Source organism: Rhinolophus hipposideros (assembly GCF_964194185.1).
Source record: "Rhinolophus hipposideros genome assembly, chromosome: 14".
In the NCBI taxonomy this organism is placed as follows: domain Eukaryota; kingdom Metazoa; phylum Chordata; class Mammalia; order Chiroptera; family Rhinolophidae; genus Rhinolophus; species Rhinolophus hipposideros.
Window position 1 is genome coordinate 25,020,871 of NC_138060.1, and position 15,328 is coordinate 25,036,198.

At 54.8% G+C, this 15,328-nt stretch overlaps 1 protein-coding gene across 12 annotated transcripts in view; it reads right to left on the reverse strand.

Annotated features, from left to right (window-relative positions):
* The window catches only part of ATP2B2 (ATPase plasma membrane Ca2+ transporting 2), a 358,541-nt gene that overhangs the window by 157,429 nt on the left and 185,784 nt on the right, over positions 1–15,328 (reverse strand). For 8 of the 12 annotated variants that reach the window (XM_081072388.1, XM_081072396.1, XM_081072395.1 and 5 more), the window contains exon 1: positions 12,420–12,552. The exons of the other annotated variants lie outside the window; for them this stretch is intronic. The gene's annotated coding sequence lies outside the window, so the exon portion shown is untranslated. Of the gene's footprint in view, positions 1–12,419; positions 12,553–15,328 lie in introns of those variants that run through there. 12 annotated transcript variants of the gene reach the window in all.

Sequence of the window (15,328 nt, forward strand, 5' to 3'; positions counted from 1 at the left end):
AGGCAGGTGGGTGAGTGTGGGTTTCCTAGGCCAACTCCCACAATCACTTCTCCCCATCTTGCAGAGAATAGGTCAAGAATGATGCTGAGGGAGGATACTGCTTTCTCCTTCACAGCTACTTCAAAAGTCCCCTCCCCCATCCTAGGCTCTTGAATACAACAGTCAAAGAGACAGATAAGCTCCTTGTCCTTAAGGAGCTGATTGTCTAGAGGGGAGACAGATAACGAACAAGGGAATAAATACTGAAAAGAATGTCAATTGTGATAAATACTATTAAAAACAAAAAAACGAGTGCAGTGACAGAAGAAGCTCTTTTATATAGTTTAGGGATGGCCTCGGTGGGGAAATACCACTTAGCTTGGTGAGAAGGAATCTATCATATAAGAAGAAGGAGAAAAAGCATTCCAGATGGGGAAATAGCATGTGCAAAGGCCCTGAGGCAGGAAAGAGGCAGCAGAGTTTGAGGAACGGAAAGGAGACCAGGAAGCTAGAGAAGAGTGAGAGGTGGGATGAGAGCCAAACCTCGAAAGGCTTATCGGCTGTGGAAAGGAGTCTGGGTTTTGTCCTGTGCATCGTAGGGAGGACTGCAGAGTTTTAAGCAGGGAGAACCAATCCGATTTACATTGTTACAAGGATCATCTGGCCCCTGAGGGAGAACACATGATTGGGAGTGGGGGTGCAAGAGAGGACATGGAGAACCAATGAGGAAGTTCATCCTTTCATTTATTCATTGTGTTTATTCAAAAATGTTCTAGTGAAATCTCTGAAAAACTCATAAATGAAAACAAATCAAGCTCATCAGCTGGGCCATGAAGGTCACGGGTCTGCAGCCTGGGAACTCACATAAAGGGAGAGGCAGGAAGGCTTCCTGAAGAAGGAAGCATTTAAGGGGGGCTTTGAAGGATGGCTCAAGGGTGATCTGGGGATGGGCACAGCTTGGGCAAAGCCTCAGAGGTGAGAAAAGGGTCAGTATGAATGGGAGTTGTACTCAATTCGTACTGAATGACGAAATTCCTGACGGACTCAGTAAAGTAATTAACTGAGGAAGGAGAAGTGGTGTGAAGGTGAATCATGGAGGAAGATGCCAGAAGGGTAGATGGGGGCTGAACCACAGCGGCACTGAAGCTGAAGAGCCTGGGCCTTATCCGCTTGGCAGACGGGAGCACTGCAGGCCTTGACCAGAGAGAGCGTGGCAGGCCAGATGACATTCTGAGAAGGGCCCCCTGGTGGCCATGGGGGCCATGGAGGAGGCTGGGGTAAGATCTAGGGAAAGAGGAAAAAGGGTGGGGCCTGGCTCCCCCTCCCACTCTGATCCCATGATTAATAACAATAAATAGCTGATGCCTCACTGAGCTTCCTGTGTGTCAGGCACTGTGCTAAGATCTTTACGCGTATTCAATTATTTAATTCGCACAGGAACCCTATGAAGTTCGTACTATTATTCACTCCCTTTTTGCAGGTGAGAAGACTGAGGCACAGAGAGGTTAAGTCACTTGTTCAAGGTTGCACAGCTAGGAAGTGTTGGGCTGGGAATGAAGCCCAGGCTCTCAGGCTCTAGGGCTTGCTCTTAACCTGTGCAACCTCCTCCATCTCTGATCCATCTTTGCCCTGTGCTGTCTCCTCCATCTATGATCCCATAGTTCTGCATCCTGAGATTTTGTCTCCCTGGCAGAGAAAACCCTCTCTGAACATTAGGTCCTTGGCTGCCCTCCGAGACCTCAAGAATATGACTCAAAGTACATGAGCTGACCAGCTCCCACTCACGCTACTATTGCTAACCCGTGGGACCAGGAGCAAGTTCCTGGATCTCTCTGAGGGACCTGTGTCCCATTTTTAAAGTGAGGATAGATGCCTTCTTCCCAGGACAGACACGAGGTGTGCATATTGCTAGCCACAGTGATAATACAGTGGCGACCAGGCATCAGGCAGGGGCTGCACACAGCCTTTCACTCGCATCTTGCATATTGTCCACATGGCTACCGTCGTTTTCTCCACTACACAGCGGTGAAGAGACTGAGGCTCAGAAAGGAACAAGCGCTCACCCACAGGGATACAGCGTGTCCTTGGCAAAGTAGGGATCTGAACTATCGTTCATTCGATAGTTACTGCCTGGTAGGTACTTAAGAAATGTGAGTCCTCTCTTCCCCAAACGAGGACCCAGTGTACCTACAACTTGATGAGGGTTACCTGGGGGTCTCTTTGGGATGGAGGATGAAGAGCAAGAACACGGTTGATTCCTGAGTCCAGGCCTGTCGTTGCCGAGGGGCCGGCATCAAGGGTATCCTGAACTTGCCCCTGCGCCCCCGTGGGCAGTTGTGCTGGGGACACAGGCTGGGTCTGAGTGTCTCTGTTCCTGGCTTGAGGTCTGGCCCTTTCTCCTGGAGGGCTGGGGAGGTACATGAGCGCTGGGGGAGGACAGCCAATACCATGGACAGAGTCCTGGGCTTCTGGACTGTCCCTCGTCAACCTTGGGCAACTCTGCTCTGGGCCTCAGTCTCTTCTTGGAGACCAGTCTCCTCCACTGTCAATGGGGCCCTTCCCGGTTGGGAGGGGGTAAAGGAGCAGTATGCATGAAGAGCCTAGCATGGGAAGCACTTGGTTAATAACAGCTCTGATGACCATTCCAGCTTAGCTTGGAGGCTGTAGGGAGGCTCAGGGACAATTGCAGTATGAAGGCTGTTGGCCCTTTCCAACGCTAGCGTGTGCATTCACGTGTAGCTGCTGCAGCCCCATTTTACAGGTTTGACTCAAGTGCAGAGAGATTCCCTGGAGGAGCTTTTGGAGGTCCCAGGGTAAGGGAAGCTGTTGGGATTCCTTTCCCCCAAGGCCATAGGGGCAGACACAAGTCTCTGAGAGGGCAGAGAAACACCCCAAAACGGCCCTGGCCCCCAATGCCCAGCCACATTTAATTCTATTACCACTGACTGAGCATAGAAGTGGCCACGGGCTCCTTTCTACACTGGCTCCATTTTATAGGTGAGGAAACAGGCCATGTAGGATCCAAAGACTGGTTGGCGAGGCCAAGTCTTGGGTGTGGGAGTTACTCATGGCCCAGCCCCCAGCTGGGCATCTGCTGTCAGCTGCCATCTTCTCCTGGGGCTGCCTCAGCTCCCCAGGAAGAGCTGTTTCTGGAGCTGATTCATCTCTAGGTCGGCGAGGAGCCCGGCACACACCAAAACACTCAGCCAATATTGGTTTTATTGATTTATATTCTCTCCCATCTCCAAGATCCTCCAAGTTTGGAAACTCAAAATTGTCTGGGGGTGGGATGGAGAAGGGCTTCATTTTAATCTGAAGTGAGTCATGTAAGTTGATAAATTTAGAAGTGGCTTAAAGAGCTCTTAAGCTCCTGCCTTCAGATAGTTGCTAGGAAAAGACTGGTTCTAGCAGCGCGCAGAAAACACACATGACAGTGCGGACGCTGGCCTGCCCTGCCTGGTCCCCCTCGCCAGCCAGCAGGATCCGCACCCCAGCTGCTGGGCTATCTACCGCCCGTCTGCCGCCTCCTCTGCAGAACTGCCCTGGGAAGAACAGGAGCTGCTGCTGGGTCAGGCTGGCCTCTACGACCCCCACCTAAGAGCCACACAGATGTGCACACATCCAGCCACGAGCTCCTCCCCTCCAACCCTGTCCCTTTCCCGTGACCTTGACTATCAGTAATCCTTTGGCAATTCTGAATCTGAGACAGTTAAAGTCCCAAGAGGCCCATCGGGCTCCCAAGTCCTTGTTTCAAACATGGGAAACAGGTGCTCACAGAGGGAACGGGTCCAAGGCCACTTGGAGTGCTTGTCAAGGCCGGGCTGCACCCAGGTCTCTGCTCCCAAGCTCCTGCCCCAGTCTGTTTTGTGGCCCTGGCCTGGCCTGGTGGCTGGACCAGCTGGCCAGCCAGGCCTTTTGCTCGCTACAGGAGGGAGTCTTGCTGTGTCAACTCTGCAGCAGCCACCGAGATGGCACGTGGAGGCCAGGAAGTGTTGGCTGCTAGGCTTACAGGGTGGATGGCAGGCTCTGTTGAACTTGGGCACAGCCCGACTCAGCCCCTTCCCTTGTACTGAGCAGAGGCATGAAGGAAGAAGGAAACCACTTCTGATGAGCGCCCTGACGCAGTGGGTGCTGCCTCTGCTGCAGCTTCTTCTAGAAGCCATCCCTCCCTGGCAAGAACCCCCTTCTCCGCAAGAATCAGAGTTGTGGACCAACATGGGCAAGGAGGCAACATCAGGCTGATGCCTGGACCCTGGGGTCTGGTTCCAGCGCTGCGAGAGTCAGCTGTGCAACCTTGGGCAACCCAACATGCATACTGGGCCTCAGCTGTGCCACCTGTAAAAGGAGTGTGCTCTGCATTGTGACTACTTTATTGAGACCAGTGTCTATTTTAGTTGCCATTTATTGAACTAGAAGAGACTCATTAGAAATTCGTCAAATAATAATTGCCTACACTCTTGCCAAGCACTGCCATAAGCACTTAATTCTATTTAATTCCCACGGCAATCCTATGAATTGGGTACTTTTGTTATCCCTATTTTACAGATGGTGGGACTAAGGCACAGAGAAGTAAGAAACTTGCACGAGGTCACACAGCAACCAAGTGGCGGAGCAGGAATTGGAATCCCAGAGTCTGTACCTTAAACTCCTCCTTATACTAGCGTCTTTGTTAGTTTGGAGCTGCTGTTTATTAAGTACCTACTGCAAATGGGCACTCTGCTGGGCATGTGATTCACACATCAGCTTGCAGGCTTCTCACAACAGTTCTAGGAGGTGGGTATTCTCATGCCTAGAGTTTCAGAAGAGGACACAAATGCTCGTGTGAGGTGCACAGAAAGAGCCAAGGTCCCAGCATAACTGAGCAGGGCAGATAGCTGGGCGACTGGCTTGTTCCCACCAGCCTGGGGGCCCTGTTCAAAATCCTTTATCTCTTAGTCACCATATTCCACGGAATCTGAGATGCCCCCGTTGTAAGATGTAAGATGTAACTATACTATGTACAGTTAAGGCAAAGGCATGGCTGGCTCTACTGGACATGCCACCAGTTTAACAGGCACCCCTGTATCAGAGACATCAAAACATCATCTGGAACTCCACACAATGCAGCTTCAATCCCAACAGCCTCCAGGGCAGGCACTATTGTCGTCCCCATTCAGCCGCTGAGGAAACCGAGGCTCAGAGATGAAGGCCGCACAGCTGGGCAGCTCCCAGGCCTCAGATTTGACCCTGGGCAGATGGGGCCCAGACCAGGTCCTGAACCACAGGCTACATCACTGCTACTTCAGGCCACATGGTTCCTATTCCCTGCCCACGGGACAGACGAGAACACTGGGAAGATCAGCAGGAGCCCAGCACCCCTTGCTCCAGATGAGCCTGCAGCAGCCTGGGGGACACCCCCAAACGGTTTCCCAAAGATCCCCCACCTCGCCACAGCTTTGCCAATAAACTGAAAGCTCAGTTCCTCATGTCACCCCTGAGCCAGCCCAGGGAGGCAGGGGTTGGAGGGAGCCAGGCTGGAAGCGCTTCTCTGGACGATGCTCCCCATGGTCCCCTCTGGCGGCCAGACATGGCCCAGTGGAGCAGCCGAAGCCCACCTGGAGAACACCACCACTTTATGGAAAACTGCTCCTGGGTGGCATGGGAACCCCAGAGAGATCTGCTTCCTTCCCTCAAAGCTATGTGGTGCTTGGACCCAAAACGGACCCACCCATTGACAGGTTCCAAAGCCCTGTTCCATCACAGCATGACTATTCAGGGTCTTTGCAAAAATCGAATCCAGCCTCCGTGGACCAGGATTGCCTGTTGTTAGGACGTAGTTACGGAAGCCCTCTGGGGGCCTTTTCCCAGAAGCAGGACAGAAGCTCGGTGTATTTCGAACGTCTGGTGTGACCAGGGCTGCATTTGTGACAGGTTTCTATCCATCACGTCACTGTCTTGTGAGGCAGGTTTCCTCAACACTACTTTCCATGTCAGGATGCCAAGCTCAGAGAGGCAAAGCTCCTGGCTGAAGGTCACACAGCAGTAAACACTGGCACTTCAATTCGATTAAATTTCTGACGGCAAGAGAGGAGATCACTTTAATATTGATCTCTGGACAAGTCCTGAGCCAAGTGCCTCCTCTGATTACTTCACCAAATCCTCCCACAACAAATAATAGCGTAATAATAGTAACACTGTTATCACCCCAATTTTATAAATGAGGAAACATCCTCTGAACCTTTAACTGGACCATAACACCAGGCTAGGCACCTTACCTGAATCCTGTTTGCCTCTCACAACAACTGGGAAGGTGGGGACTAATGTTATCCCCATTTTATGGAGAAGTAAACTGAAGTTACGTCACTAACTCAACCACACGCAGATATTTAATGGTAGAGTCACCTATTAGGATATAGATTGGAGTAAGCAATTACCTTCCCACACATGAAATTAAAAAAAAAAATGTTTGCAAAGTACTTGGGGATACATTTTAGCTCTTAGTAAGGAGGATTATGATTAGCATTTTAGAACCTGGCAATTATTCCACAAATTTGGTGTTATTGTCCCCATTCTCCAGATGAGGACATGAGGCTCACAGAGAATAAGTGACAGATTTAAAGGACTGTGGATTCTCAGCCTGCTGCTGTGCAGGTCTCCCGGGGCCAGGAAGGTCCCCTAACACCTCCCAATGCCCTTGCCCATTTCTAGCTCTTCTCTCTAGGGCAACAGAGGGCTGGCTGGAGCTCCTGCTCCATGGGTTCCTGGCTATGGGCCGCTCCCAGCCAGCACCAAAAAGGCGAAGGAGAAAGAGCAGCAGAAGCCTGGGTTCAAACCCCGGCTCTGCCCCTCACTTGCTGTTACTTGGGCATCTTCTTAACCTCTCTAGGCCTTGGTTTCTTTATCTGTAAAATGGGTAATAGTGAGGAAGACATGAGACACTGGGCAAAGGACTTACTAGCATTAAATACTCAATAAATATTACTGACTGTATGCAGTGGGTTGAATAGCATCTCCCCCAAAGTTCGAGTCCACCTGGAACCTCAGAATGTGCCCTTATTTGGAAATGGGGTCTTTGCAGATGTGTTTAAAGATCTCGAGATGAAATCATCCTGGATTTAGGATGGGCCTGACAGTCAATGACTGGTGTCCTCATAAAAAAAGGAGAGGACATGGAGACACACAGAGAAGATGGTGAAGTGAAGATGCAAGCACAGGTTGGAGTGGCGCAGCGACAAGCCAAGGAACGCCTACCAGGAGCTGGGAGAGGCAGGGCACCGGCTCGCCTTCAGAGCTCCCAGGAAGAATCACTCCTGCCAACACCTGGATTTCAGACTTCCAGCCTCCAGAACTGTGAGCGAATCAACTTCTGGTGTTTTAAGCCACCCAGTTTGTGGTAATTTGCTATGACAACGACAGGAAACAAAGTGGCTCTAACTGCTATTGCAGACTTGCAGTGTCTCAGACCCTTCCCCCTAAGGGCCAGCAGGCAGGAGAACCTGCCCTCACTGCAGACACGAGGAGGGCAGGCTCACTGTCCCCTCTTTCAAGGGATATTCATGAGACCAGGAGGCTGATACGACTCGACCAAGGTCACCCACTAGTGGCTCAGCTGGGCCCAGGACCAGCTCTCCAGAGCCTCAGACCAAGGCCTTCTCCCCCTCCCTGGGGACCTCTGCAGCGTCAGGGCCAGCAGCCCTGGCCGCACCCCCAACCTTCTCAGGCTCAGCCGGCTCGCCCTCTCTGATCCTTCACAGGTTCCCTGGACCGTGCATGATGCTTCCAAGGTCTCAGCACTGTCTCCGTCCGCCGCAAGGCTCCCAATCGGAGGCCACGGTGAAGCCCTGAGCGTACAGCCTGGCAGCCCCTAGGTTCTTAGGAGTGGTGGCTGAAAGTGGCACCCGATTGTTTATTGTTGTCACCCTATAAAGCCGGCAGCCTGAGGGCATACTTCCACTGTACAGATCAAAAACCAAGGCTTGAAGAGGAAAAGCGACTGATCAAGGGCACCCTTAAGTGGCAGAGGTAGGTATTAAACTCATACCTTTGGATTCTCAGTCCTGACAACTCCACTCACTGAGCCATAAATATGGGACACACCCTGAGCTCAGTACTTTATGTCCATTACTTCTCCCACTTGCCCCTCACAATAGCCTGAAAAGTGTGTATTATTATCACCCATTTTACAGCCAGGTAAACTGAGGCTCCACCCTGCCGCTGTGACCGCCAGGCCCTTGCCATCTTCTCCATTTACTGCCAACTCTTATAGACATCCGATTGACTATGTCCAGAGGGACATTCTCCCTGTTTTCTTGTTTGAGGTTCCCAACGGGAGGGAGAAATGAATTATTGCAGGTTTCCTGTTCTGGCCTTGGAGAGAGCAGGATGGGCTGGGGTGCCCAGATTCCAGGCAGGACACGCAGCCCCACCTCCCACAATGCATGGTGCCCCAGGTGGGGCTGGGGGAGGGGGCCTGCCCACCCTCCCACAATGTGAGTACGTATGTAGCACCTGGCGACTACATCCCAGACAGCTCCACTGCAGCCCATAGGGGCTAAGGACCCTGCACCTCAGGGTGCCCTAGCGCCCTCCACCGTGACCCTATACCTATGTGCCAGCTGCTTCACATGCATTATTTAAACTCTTCCAACAGCCCTGCTTTAAATCTGTCCTCCTTTTAAGGAAGGTAAGATTAAGGTTTACAGAAGAGGAGCCACTCCCCCAGTCATCTGGCTGGGAGAGGCTTCACCAGGACTCGAACGCAAGCCCAGTGAGTCTCTGTGGAGCACGCCTCTCAGCCATGCTGCTGAGAAGATAGCCTTGTTTTAGATTTGAAGTTTGGCCTGCTTCCAGAAGGGATAAATATGCAGGGTGAAGCCAGGCCTAGGGGTAGGACAGGGGTAGGACATGGGACTGGAGGGCTGAGGGTCTGAGTTTCAGTCTCACTTTGCTGCCAGATGACCTCAGTTACCCCAGGTGTGCCAGGAGTGGGTGAAGAGCAGGATGACCAGGTCACTTCTAGCTCTGAGAGCTTATGAGCTTCCCCCAAGCCCACTCTAAATCACCTTGGCTCCCTGGGAGAAAGAGCTATGGAGATTCAAACACTGGGGTACCTGTAGCAATGCATCCCCCAAGACCTGAATTGGGGGGAGCAGAAATCTGTCCCCCACCAGGTGATTCTTTAGGTCCATCAACGCTTGAGACCCAGCAGCCTGGAGATTTCCCTTCCTTGCTTCCCCTGATGACCTTGGCCAAGATGCTCACCAGTTCTGGCCCCAGACCCTGGCACCAATCATACCTCTGTGAACAACCTTCTATAGTGCCCAAGGCTGAGACAGGGCAGGATAGGCATGCCTTGGTCACAGATGAGAAGACTGAGGCGCAGAGAGACAAAGTGATTTGCCCAAGGTCACACGGCTGAGCAGGAGGAGAGGTTGGGCCTGGTATGCTCATCCTTTTTGCTTGGACTCAAGCATCTGAGGAAAACCAGGGGCCTACACAGGCCCCTGCTGCCTCTTCTCTGGGACCTGAAAGGGGTTGGCAAGACTCTCCACTCTCCAGAGAGCACAGTGTGACCTTAGGCAAGTCCATTCCCTTGGCTGGGCCTCAGTTTCCTCTTATAAATGGGCCTAAGTCAGGTAACCTCAGAGTGTACGCATCTGCTTTGGCTTTCTAGGTGTCATCAATTACATGAGGTAAAGGGGTGGCAGAGCTGTCTGGCTGCCTAAAACAGGGCCACACCTGTCTAGGGAGAGCTCTGCTTTTATTCACAGGAGACCCTCTGGACCCTTTCTTAGATCCTTGCTTAAAAATCCCAAGTTCTTGACTTGTTGGTTCCCAAGATGTTGGCACCTCCAATTGGAACTGGACTCACATGGGGGGGAGGGTCTCAGAGGGCAGGCAGGGAGCCCGATGGCCTGGCTTCCACCCCATCTCTACCATGTTCCAGCTGTGTGACCTTGGGTAAGTGTCTTCATTTCTCTGTGTAGCTTCCTCATCTGTGGCGTGGGAATAACAAGGCTAACTGAGGCCCCGCGTTAGCTATGAGCACAGAGCAGTTTTCTCAGGGAATGCTTGCTGAGTTATTATTTACCCAAGGCCCCCAACCCATACTTGTGCTGTGTGTGGAGACAGGGAGAGGAGGCAGTGGGAGAACAGAGGGAAGGGCCCAACATTTCAGTCTCCAGAGTGTAAACCACAGGCTTGTTCTGACCTTCTGTCTAGAGAGGACTTTGGGGGATGCTGGAGGCACCTGGGGCTCCAGCTCTCAGTGATCCCACACCAGTGTGTCAGTTTCCTGGTGCCAGAGAAGAGGGTCTGGGGGGTCCTGGTGGTCTGGGCCACAGGCAGCAGTGGCACCTGCCCCCACTCTGCCTCCTTTCCCACACTGGGTAGCCTTCCCTGCAGAACATCAATCACTCAAGATGGCCTTGCTGAACTCAATCCCAGCTCCCTGGGAATGTGGGCCGGCCCTCCCCTCAGTCCAGTGTGGGGCTGTGGCAGCTACTCAGGGGCCAGTGTCCCTCTGTCCTCAGGGGCAGTCCCCTGAGGGGCCAGCCTCTCCCCAGTGCCCAGAGGTACGTTCAGTCCCAGGAGGACGCCTGGAAGCCGAGGGGCAGGGGTGTGCACGCAGTATCTGCAGAGGTCCTGCATCTGTGTGCCCGCCTGTCTTTGTGTGCACCCTACAGTCACCTGTAGGCGCATTCCAGCATGCCGTGTGCCTGCCAATGCACGGAGGGGTATGCCGCTGGTATTTGGGACCCCACATGTGTGTGCCTGTCACTTTCACACGGGGGCCAGCCCTCACATGGGCACGCGCCACATTAGTGGCTGTTGCAGCACCCGATGTGCAGGCCGACTCTCCCATGTGCAGCCCACTGCATTCCTGTGTTAGTGCTACATGCCTGTGTGGGCACGCTGCATTCACAGGTGTGTGTGTGCATGCTGTATTTTGCAGGTGAGCAGGTGGTATTCAGGCATGTGAGCTGTATTCCCATGTGCTGGGGTGTATCTGTGGGCGTGGGTTCTCTGTACGTGTGTATATGACTGGAACATGTGAGGCACTATAATGTACACTATATTTGTATACGTGCGTCTGTGCAAATCTGTGGATGTGTATGGGCCCCGACGAGAATGGGACTGGGCATATGAAGGTGGCTAAATAATATGGGCCATCAGCATCTTTCCTGGACGCCCCCTGCAGGGTTCCCCCAGAGCCGCAGCCCAGTCCCTGCCACTGCCCCTTCAAGGAAGTTAACAGGCCCCTGCAGTCTGTACTTCAAGCCCCCTCCTACTGCACACATCAAAAGAGAATTTCTCCGGATGGCGTCTGCCACTCCTGGAAATGCCCTAAACGTCAGCTCTGCTTCCTCCTGTGATTTAGAGAGCAATGCAGACGAGGAGTGGAGCCCCTTCTGCACAGGGCCAGGGGGGTGCAGCATCACACCAAGACCCTCTGCTGGCCAAGCTCGCTTGCTCAGTTACCCTTCTGAAGGTCGAGCCAGGCTGGGCCTCTGCGTGGGGCCCCGAGACCCCTGGGTCCCTGGCCTGACTGGGGCGGGCCAGTTGAAGAGACCCCTCCCCACACAACTCGGGTGAACAGAGGACAGCGGTGGTGTGCAATGACCACTTGGCTAGCAAGGGATGGCTGCCCACAACAGCCCACCCTTCGGGAGTCCAGAGGCCCCCTGCTGGCTTTTCCCAATTCTGACCCTGCAGGGAGGAGCCCCAGGTGCCTGAGTGCCCAGCCAGAGGCCACCCAAGCTGGCACAGGAACTGGGTTTCCCAGCAGAAAGTGCCAACTCCACCACCCAGCATGACTGCTGCAAAATGGCCTAGCCATCCCACTCCTGCCCCCCTCCTGGCCATCTCGGGAACCTTGTGCCTGGCACCACATGCCCTGGCTGGCTGGTCTGACCTGGTGGGTCAGCAGCCCACCCCACCAAGGGGAACCTCCGTGGGGGGTCTCCTGCTGCCTCTTTCCTGGGACACTGGCTGGGACAGGCAGGGGGCACCCTTTGGTCCTCTGCATTTCCCAGGTCCAGCGGCTCAGAGGCAAGAGAACCTTGCCCCCCACCCCCTCCCTGCCACCGGCTTGCTGGCCCTTGCGTAACACCCATTGGGGGCATTTGCTGTCCAGAGGCTGCCGGAATCTACCTGAGACCCCAGGCATCCGCCCGTCCGAGGCCCCCCTGCCCGTGTCCCCAGCACCCCAGCCCGCCCCCCCCAACACACAGACCCTCACTAGTGTCTCCCTCAGCGGCAGCTCCCAATGCAGCTTCAGCTGCTTGCAGATAAACAAGCCCAGCTAGCACCCCCCTCCACGCTGCCACCGCCGCCACCATCAGCACTGAGGGAAAGCAAATGAAATGAAACAAAATAAAATGGGTGAGGGAGAAAGGGGAGAGCCGAGTGGGGCGCTTTTTATTTTTTATTTTCTCATGCTGGGGGATGCCGGTACTTACTTGGCTACGCAAATCCCCACAAATCCGGCACGGTTTCCAGGCGGGCAGCCCCGGAATCGCGGTGCGGCAGCTGGTGCCGCGGCTGAGCCCAGCCAGCGTGCCCGGTCCCTCTGCAGACTGTACCATCCTGCCCGAGCAGGTGGGGGCGCGGGGGGCGGAGGCGCGGCCCCGGCTTCTAGGAGTGCGGCGCGCCGGCGAAACGCGCTCTCGGGGGAGGCGGAGGCCGCCCCTGCCGCTGCGCCGCCGGGGGCCGGGGGAGGGGCGGGGGGGCCGGGGGAGGGGCGGGGGGGCCGGGCAGGGCCGCGGGGATGGCGTGTTCTGTTAGGGGGACTGGGGAGGAGAGTCGGGGCCGGGGGTTCGTGGGCCGAACCACCACGGGCTTGTCTGCGGTTTTAATTCCTCCCATGGGATCAGGAGGAACTAAAACTGGCAGAGTCCCAGGAATCTGTCCGCTCCCTCGAAGTAGGAGGGAATGTCAAGGGCATGGGGATGGTGAGCTTGGGGCTGAGGGGGAGGGGAGGGGTCCCTCCAGGGGCGGACTGGGTGGGGTAGTGATAGCAGAAAGCCGAGAATTTTGATCAAATGACCCTAAGTCCTCCACTACTTTTTGGGGAGACGCCTGTGGCTGCGCAGGGCGTCTGACCCCTCCCTCTTTTGGGTCAGGACACTTCCATACCTGGAGGGCAAATGTCACATGGGGGGAGGAGTGGGCTTAACACAGACTAAACCCATCTGTGGTTGCAGGACGAGCAGAGCAAAGCCCGCAGTGAGCTCCGTGCTGCCACCTGAATGCTACCCCTGCGACCCAGCCACCTGCCTGTGTGTACCCCCACCTGCTTTTGCAGCCCTGGCAAAAGAGCTCCTCAAGGGGTGATTTCTCTGCTGACAGGGGCCCACTAGCAGGGTGTCTGCAAATGTCTTGTGCAGCCACACAATCTTCAGGGACATCTGTGATAAGTTGGGGAGCTGACCATATTGGGGGACTGACATTGTCTAGAGGACCCCAGGGAACCCCAGCGAGGAGTCTGCAGGAATGGACTCCTCCCATCCAGCTGCCCACTTCTTCCTGCCTCATCTCGGCCAGACCTGGGGCTGCTTTAAACCCCGACTAGTGGGAGCACAACCCTAGGAGCTAGGCTAGGAAGTTCCGGAGGGCGAAGGGGCTTCTCTTAGATTCTGAAGCCTCCCTCTCCACTGCCATGCCCCCTCCAGGAGGGGGTGCCCTGCTTGGGAAGAGGGCACTGAAGGTGGAAGGAGCTTCAGGACCAGTGTCTCAGGGCACCTGTCGGTGTGGAGGGGGTGCAGGGGGGCAGGGCTGGGAGTTGCCCCAGGAGGCAGCTCCAGATGGCAGCTGCCTCCTTCCCCTGCCCCCACCCCCTGCCCACTTCTGAGCTTCCCGCCAGAGTGTCCCGAGCTACCGCCCCATCCCTGGGCTGGCACAGAATATCAATTTGTCTCGTTAAGCTGAAAGTCTGCACTGCACCAAAATCAGAACCTGGCGGGGCAGAGGGGCCGCAGGAAGCAGAGAGCTGGGAGCTCCAGCAGCAGGCCCCCCACCGCAGGACCACGCTGATACCCCCTAACTCTTCACACACACTCCAGCCCCACCAAAGGGTCCCATTCTACCCCCGGGCCACGCAGAGTGGCCTCAGTGCAGGGAGGATGCTGAGAAACAGGGTGCTGAGCAGTGGGATGGCCCTGGGCTCCACTGGGGCAGGCAATTCTGGGGTGACAACAGAGCAGCCCAGGACACCTCTCAGGCTCTTGCCCCCCCACCAACAGCCGGGGACAGGGAGCTCCCACATAGGCCACCTCCTTGGGGGTGCAGAGGGGGGGACTCTGCTGGGCCCCCTCCAGGCAGACTTCTAAGCCCACCTCCAGGGGTGGGCCAGGCCAAGAGTCCCCTTTTTCTCTAGGATCTAGAGGCAGCCTCTGCCCCCACACATGAGCCAAGTAAAAGTATTCTGAGATGGCTGGGGTGAGGGTGGGCAAAGACAGGCAGCGAGTGAAAGGCCCACTTCAGCTCACATGTGGTCTGAGCAAACGAGTCGGTGCCAGGAATCCCACCATTATTACTGCGACATCACTGGGGGCCAATCACTTTCCTTGATTATAAAACGAATAGGCCCACAAAGGGCTGGTTAGGAGCCACCATTTCAACGATCATAATCGCTCCCATGTCCAGCATACTTCACAGTTTGCAAAGGCCACCTGCAAAACAGGACATACCTTGATCCTCACAACTACCACTGAGCGGCTACTGGGAGCACCCAAGGGACAGCTGCGGAGCTGCGTGTGGCTCAGAGGCATGTGGTGGTCAAGACGAGGTCCCTAGGCCAGGAAGGGGTAAGCCAAACTCCTGGCCCAAGGCTGAGATCCAAGCCCAGGACTGCCCCCTGCGTGTGAAGGTCGGCATGGCGTGGGCCCGCTGGCAGCCCCCACACTCATCCACTTGCAAGTCCTGAGTCCTGCTTGCTCACCAGCCCGTTTGGGGTAGGCCGGGCCTTCACCCACGGACACCAAACTCTCAGGAGCTCATGAATTTTGGTTCCCAGAATCGAAGCCTAGAACTGGCACCTGGCTAAGCTCCCATCTCCTTAACATTCCAGGCTTGTGTATTTCTGCATCCACACCCTAATGACAGAATACCCCCCACCCAAATGTTGAAGAGCATGGTTTGAAAATTTTTCTTTATGCTAGACCCATGAACTCCTATACAACCTCCAAAGTCCAGTTCAAATGCGCCTTCTTCAGGCAATCCTTCCTGATTCCACCAACAGAATTAGTTCATGCCTCTGTCCTACCTCTTCCCACACCGTATTGTGATGGTCTACACATCTGTAGCCCTCACTGGGCTATGACCACATCAGCTCTAGAGTCCCAGCTCCTAGCATGTGTGGATACCATAG